This window comes from Fukomys damarensis, unplaced genomic scaffold (genome assembly GCF_012274545.1).
Source record: "Fukomys damarensis isolate Sample0158 unplaced genomic scaffold, DMR_v1.0_HiC HiC_scaffold_28, whole genome shotgun sequence".
Taxonomy (NCBI): domain Eukaryota; kingdom Metazoa; phylum Chordata; class Mammalia; order Rodentia; family Bathyergidae; genus Fukomys; species Fukomys damarensis.
Genome location: NW_022900940.1, coordinates 17,919,498 through 17,927,532, shown reverse-complemented (window position 1 = coordinate 17,927,532; position 8,035 = coordinate 17,919,498).

Below are 8,035 nucleotides of genomic sequence, written 5' to 3'. Positions count from 1 at the left end.
CCGATAAGAGGGGGAGGAAAATTCAAGGACTTGAGACATTATTAAAATGCATTTTGTTAAGTGTAGATTCCAAAAAATGTCAGTAGGTATAGTGCAGCCAAATCCACTACATATTCTTAGTGATTGTGTGTGTGTGTGTGTGTGTGTGTGTGCGCGCGCGCACGTGCGCTGGGGATCAAAACCAGAGCCTCAGGCACACACTGCCACTGAGCTGCACCCTCAGCCTCCTGAATGATTTTGTCAGTTGGTGCTATCAAGAACTGAGTTTAAATATGTAATCCTGCCTCAGTCTCTCAGAGGGCTGAGGTTGCAGCCATGCACCACCATGCTTGGCTTAATCGTACCAATTTTGTTATGATTCATGTTTGCCTAGTACAGTGAATCCTCTAGTGCTTTGCTCAAATGTGCTTTCAGGACTGCAATTGTCTTTACCCCAATTGCTCATTGTATTAGCTGCTGATGGATCACACTCATCTGTTTGTTGCCTTCAACTGAAGGAGGCTGCAAGATTATTACATACTTCTTTCCCCCTACTCAAATTCCAACAAATTTCCTGTAAGAAAATCTCAAAGTCCATTGCTAGGGTAATGTGAACTATGACACATGGTATATATTTTTCTATGCTTTTTCTGTTGATCTGTGACTTCATATTTAAATTACATCTTGGACTGGGGTGTAGCTCAGTAGTAGGGCACTCGCATAACGTGCACAGAAGCCCTGGATTAAATCCCCAGCACCCCCCACAATTTTGTTTTTCTGCCTATTATGGCCATTTCCAAGCTTTAATTGAGTTTTTTTACATTTAATGTATTCTTTATATGATTAAAGTCTACCATCTTGCTATTCGTTTTGCATTTGTCTTATTTGTTCTTTATTCCCATTTTCTCCATTGCTGCCTGCTTTTTTATTCTTAGGATTGTATTTTATATATTCTATGGGGTTTTAAACTGACATATTTTCATTTTACTGTATTCATTCTTTACTATTCTAGTCATAAGCATCCACAGAAATGTATATCTACAACTTATAGTGTGACTCAAATTAACATTATACCACTCACAAATAGTGTAAGAACCTTATAATAGTACATATACCTCTATATACCTACTTTTTGTCTTTTGTGCTATTGTTTTCATAGATTTGACTTTGTGTGTTGTAAACCTCACAATCTAATTATTTTTGTTTTAAACGGCCAGTTGTGTTTTAAAGACATTTAGGAGAAAAACAGTAGCTCATGTTCACTCACATATCAATTGCTTTGAGAACTCTTTCTTCCTTCTTCTGTATCAGCATCAAGAGCATTAGATTTTTCTTTCAATGTTAGGGATTGAACCCCAGATCATGCACATGCTAGGCAAGGCCTCCAGCATTAAGTCATATCCTCAGCCTTTAGCTTTACTTGTAGTACAACTTTATTAGAAGCAAATTTTCCCAGCTTTTGTTTTTCTGAAAATGTCTTTATTTTGCCTTTTTTAAAAAATCCTTTTCTTTCAGTACTGGGGATTGAATCTAGGGGGCTCATGCATGCTAGGCAAATGCTTTACCACTAAGCTACCTCCCCAATCTTTAAAAAATATTCTATTTTACTTTTGATATGGGACTTTACTTAGTTGCCCAGACTGGCCTTGAACTTGTCATCCTCTTTTTCAGCCTTCTGAGTAGCTAGGAGTACATGATGTGCCACCACGCCTGGCTTTGCTTCATTTTTGAAGGATCTTTGCACTGGCAGTTTTTTGAGGGGTGGGGCATTGATGGTACGTTTCAGTAATCTCAGCACTCAGGAGGCTGAGGCAGGAATTTGAGACCAGCCTGGGCTACTTAGTGCATTCAAGACCAGCCTGGAATACATGGCAAGACCCTGTCTCAAAAACAAAAACAACAAAAATTCTTTTTCTTGCAACATTTAAAAGATACTTGTCCAAGGCAGTGTAGTGCTGCATGCCTATAATCTTAGCTACTTGGGAGGCTGAGATCACAAGTATAAAGTCAGCCTGGGCATCTTAGTGAGATCTTATTTCAAAATTAAAAAAATAAAGATGGACTGGGATGTAGCTCAGTGGTAATGTGACCTTGGGTTCAATTCCCATTACCACATACACACACACACACACACACACACACACACACACACACACACAGATATTGCTGCATAAAGTAATTATTTTGTTGTTCTGTATGTAATATTACTTTTTTCTATGGTATTTTTTTAAAAAAGGGTTTCTGGATGCTGAGAAGAATAAAGTAGTTTCAGTTCTCAAGGGAGACACTGAGGAGAACAAACATGAAATGACCAAGTCTACCATGAAATCTATTGTTGGAAGTCTAGTTTCCTTCTTATATGGTGTTAATCTTGCCTGAATAACTTATAGTAGGGTAAATGTACAGCTAAGAAATACTGAGTTCCCAAGACTGACTGGAAGAGGATAGCCCAACCCTGTGGGAAAAGTGGAGTTTCCCTAAAGGACAGCAGGGAATTGCCTTGTAGAAATTAGAATGCTCCTGTTGAAGAGTGCCTATGGACAGAGACAAAGGAACAAGTGTAAAGACAGAGCTGATGACTTCAGTTTCTATACCATACTTTTAGCTGTGGTGGTGCATCCTGTAATCCCAGCACTTAGGAAGCTGAGGCAGGAGGATCATCATGAGCTCAAGGCCAACCCTGGACAGCATAGTGAGTTCAAGGCCAGCCCAAACCCTGTCTCAAAACAAACAAACAGACAAACAAACAACTTTTGAAGATTTGTTTTCTTGAACTATGAGAAAATTGTGTTTAGCATGTACTTTAAATTTCTTTAATATGTTCTGATTCCTTTAGTTTATGCCAGTCAGCTAATAAAGTTGATGAAGTGGCACATCTTGAGTAGACTTGTAACAGGAGAACTGAGGCCACAAAGACCTGTGGCCTCAACTTGTTCCCCCTTCTCTGTGGGTTCCCATCCTGCAAAGTCCCTTAAAAGTATAGCATCAAGATACCTGGGAGGCAGCAGTCATGATTTCGAGGCTGAGACCAATAATAAATAAAGTGTTCTATGACACAGTAAAGATTTAGCAAGAATAGAGAGACACTGGGAAGAACATGTAACTTGAAAGAGCGAGGTACATTCTATTTCCCCAGATGTACTTACAGGGAGTTGTCCTTAGGGGAAAAGGAAAAATTGCTATCTGGTTGTGGTTTAGTGAAATATATATAGTTGGTCTTTATCCTGGCTCCTAGCATGTAACTTCTGAAATCCTTGGAGTCTCCACATTTATGTGACTTTTTATATGCTAATGAGTTGACCGATGGCTGGCCATCCAGGATCAGGACTGGTCACTGAAAAATCAAGGCACGATTAGTAGGTTGGGAGGGAAGATGAGCTAAAGGTTGAGTTGATCACAATGGACAATGATTTAATCAATTATACATACACAGTGAAGCTTCCATAAATCCCAAAAGACTGGGTTCCGGGAGTATCTGAATGCACGGATGATCCTGAAGGGTGGTGTGCCCAGAGAGGATATTCCCTTGCCATGCCTTGCCCTGCATCTCTTCTGTATCTTTTGCAATGTTCTTTATAATGAACTGGTAGATGTAAGTACAGTGTTTCCCTTATTCTGTGCACTGTTCTAACAAAGTCATGGAATTCCAGGACGGGATTGTGGAACCCTGATTTATAGTCAGCAGGTCTATAGCTGTAAAAATCTCTATAGGTTGATAGATTATGATCAGCACAGGTAAAACAACGTGGGGCTTATGACTGGCATTGGAAGCGTGGTAGGGGGCAGTTTTGTGGTACTGAGTCCTTGACCCATGGGATCTGATGCTATCTTCAGGTAGATAATCAGAATGAACTGAATTAAAGGACACTAAGATGGTGTCTGGTGCATAATCTGGAGAACTGATTGGCTGCTGGTGGAGAGAAGTTCCCACCTGCTTCCGCTGAGTAGAGGTCACAGAAGTATTCTGTGTTGTGAGAGGATAGGAGAACTGAATTTCTCCCATGTTCTACAGATGAAACTCATGGCATATTAAGAAAAGCAAAATATGAAATATGTATGAGCTATTTATAAAATACAACAATTTCATTCCTGTAATTCCAGCACTCTGGGAGGCTGAGGCAAGGGGAAAGTGAGGCATGAGTTGTGAAATTCTGTGTCAAAAGAGGAAAAACAGGCTGGGGATTTAGCTCAGTGGTGCCGCTGCCTACATCTAAGTGTAAGGTCCCAAGTTCAATCCCCAGCACCAAAAAAAAAAAAATTTTTTTTTAAATGGCAGGAAATATAACTCAGTAGAAAGGCTGTGCATTCAATCCCCAGTACTACAAAATAAATAAATAAATGCAAATATATTTATATATAATTACATTTATACATCTGTATATTTTCATAAATACAGAAAAACTGAAAGAAACCAAACTGAGTTATTAATAGAGGTTATTTAGGGGGACAGTATACTTTTGCTTTTGTCACAGTAAGTATACATGACTCTTGTAATAAAAAGATAAAAAATACAAGGTGAGACAATGGCAATGTGTAAAGTGGTATAGGAGGAGGGCACAATTAACTCCACTGGTATGTGGGGGTGGGGGGTGGCACTGGGTGGGTGTTAAACAATGTGCAAAGAGGTGAGAGCAGCACTGACCTAACCACAGTCATTTGAGGCCTCACCTGCCATGACTGCCCCTGCGTAACCCCGGTCACTTTTTCCAGCACACCATAAATAACAGCGTTACGGTGTCTGTGCAGTTTTACAACTGGACCCTAGAGCTGTTAGCATCATTGACTCTTTGATATTAGCTTAAGATATCCCAGGAATATTTCAGCTTGGATGAAGTTACTTTATATTTATCATCAAGTATGTCCCTTCTTCCGGCCCACATTGTGGGTGTCCACTGGTCCTCACTGCCATGCAGGACCATGCTCTGTCAGTAAGTTCCCACTAAACTGCAGTCTGTACAATTTTGGATCTTTCACGCTCTCTCTTTCACTTTGCTTCTCTCCATGTCTCAGTCCTGTGGAACACTGGAATTTGTTCTCAGATTGCGACCAAATTTTATTGGAAGACTGAAAAGGTGATTTATATTCAAATTTATGGTGTCCACGATGGCTGAAGATTAATAGTATCTTGTAGGTTTAATTGAGAACAGATAATTAGAGACTCTTACAGAAACTTGAAGCAGAAAGGGGCTAATTACAAGAAAGCTGTTTGAACAAAATCATGTGAATGTGACAGTGTTTCAATCCTGTTGTCCCCTCTTTTTTTGTCTTAGTAAGGCTATCTTTGTTCTCACATAATTAGTCCTCTTTTGATTAAAAAATCATTTACATTTCACATCACTTTATTGTAATATCATTTTTTTTGGTACCAGGGATTGAACTCGGGACTTTGTGCTTGTAAGGCAGGCAGAGGAACCACTGAGCTAAATCTCCAGCCCCTCTTTGGATAGATAACTTTTAAAAAAATTATATCTTGCTTTTTTATGTGGTACTGTGGAGATTGAATCCAGGGCATGAATGCTAGGTAAGCACTCTACCACTGAGCTTATCACCTGCTATGATAAAGCCCACATTTATATAGGAGTATATACACAAATGTATACATACATATTGTAGAGCCCAAACTGACTCCATTTTGAAATGACAAACAGCCTAGGAGACAGTGCTCTAACCCCCTCCCATTGTAGCCATAGCTCCGATCTTTGTTTTAACCCTGGCTTAGGAATGTAAGGCAATCTTGTACTGTTTGAAGTACAGAACCTGACTAAGGTGTAAGTTAGTGGTTTTTGACATAGAGACCCCAAGTTAATTATCGAACTGTTTGCTCATCCTGAATGTCTTGGTGGCCTTTGAACCATCCTTTAGATATCTGTTAATTATCAATGTGTGACTGCCGAGTAAGTGACTGCTGACCACCAACTCAAGTCAGCAGATCTTTGTCCGCTGCCTGCATTTTCAATATGTTAACCAATCAGGCACCGACCCGTCTAGAAAGCCCCTAGTTGTGCTTCCTTGCGGATAAAAAGCCTGTTTGAAACTGGGTTCAGGGCTCTCAGTACAAATCCACTACGGTGAGGTCCAGGAGTCCAGGCTTGAGCTTGCAATAAACTCCTCACGTGATTGCATCGGACTCGACGCCTTGGTGGTCTTTGGGGATATTGGAATCTGGGCACAATATATGTAAATATAAAATTGGCGATCTTTGATGTATACTTGTGAATGCTGGGGTGAGGATGCATATTGGGCATTTGAAGCTGTGAGCAGCTGAAAGCCTGAACTTTAATTTTCAGTGAGATAAGGACTCTGAAAAACAGAAATGTTAGGTAATTATGTAGGAGTAATTGTGTATGAGATATGGGAGACCTTAGCCCAAGTGTTAAGATACCGTTGCAGGCACCACATCAGCTCGACTTGGCATTGAGCTAGAACTGTATTGAGTACTGTTGTTTGCTCCTATTATTGTTGTTGAGTAAAATTTGCTGAAATGTGGATATCATATAGTCTGTCAGGAATGTAAGTCAATGTAAACAGTTTCAAATGATTCCAGAGTTGTCTTACATAGCTATAAGGATTCACAAGAGGTCAACGTTTAGGGTGTTGGATTATTCGGGCATATAAGCATGAATATCACTTAGGATGACTGCAGGCATTAGAGGTAAATTTGGATTCCACTAGGCTGTGAAATTTTCTTTTCAATATACCTAGTACCCTGATACAATAAGAAAAAAGGTTTTTGAATGAATGTTGCAGTATGCGACTGTGGCTGCATGGAGGATGTAAAGGTCACTCAGAGACAAGACTTAGTTCAGTCACCAAGAGGCCCAGAGGAGCCATTTCTCCACCGACAGCGCCAAGCCATTAGGGAAGACTCTGGGAGAAGCGGGTAAAAAAAAAAGCCTCCAAGCCTAGAACTCTCTTGACTTTTATTTAGAATATCAGCGTAAGAGAAAAAAAAAGGCAGGACAAAAAGCAGCTTGGGCCAGGCTCTGTCTCAAGGCTAAGCAGTTTTTCTTGCGGAAAGGGAAAAGACATGGCCAGACACAACATGCTTTACTGAACTTCTTGTCCAACCATTCGATTCTCCCAGCCTGTGTGCTTTTTGCCCCACAGTTTATTCTCACAAAGCTTATATACCTTTTGCCTCGCAGTTTAAGTATTTGTGTGCTTTTGCCTCACATTTTAATCATTCGCTCCTCACAGAGATTATGAGCGTTTGTCCTGCAGATTAATCATTCAGTTTAAGCTTTCAGTCCTGGCCAGGTCCTCCACAAATGAATATGTGAAAACCTTTCAGTGAGGCCAAGAATAAAGCCAAGTGGTTGAAGTCTACTTCCTCAATCCTTCTACCTCTGGGCAGAAGATTCCAAGGAAGGGGAAAGAAGCCCTCAGGGCAGCAGTTAGAAGTATCAGGCCCAAAAGATACAAAATTCTGAATGTAATCATTATATACTGCAAACATCTCCCCCACCCCCACCCCCCGCAAAAGAAAGTAAGGAAAGAAGCAAGAAAGGCGAAGTGGAAAAAGAATTATGGTCCAGCAGATGGTGTTTGCCTGTAGTCCCAACTATTGGGTAGGCTGAGGCAGGCGGATTGCTTGTGCCCATGAATTTGGACCAGCATGGGCAACAAAGCTAGACCCTGCTCCACTGCCAAAGATAACAAAATTTTAGCGACATATACTGAACAGAAGCATATGGCTCAGGATTCAAGTTAAATTCCCTGGATTGCCTTCTGCATTGTGGGCCTATCTCCCTTTGCCGCCCTCAGTATAAGAAGCACTCCCCTCTTCTGACTTTGTAGAGCCAAACGCTTGGGCTTTAGTGTCACACTCAGGTCAATCTAGCCTTCAACGCTGGGGAACAAAGAGTACCCACGTACTAACAGCTTGGAGAGCTGCTGTTTTCCTGGTCCCGCGCATGTGCTGGCACCGCCTCCTTGCTTGTCCTCTACAGCGCACCGTAGGGCCCTCTCGGTGAGCTCCACGTCGGCCGCGCAAGCGCCCTGGACGTCCGGTTCACCTGCTGCCGTTGTCGCCGCCGCCGCCGCTGGGGCTGAATGG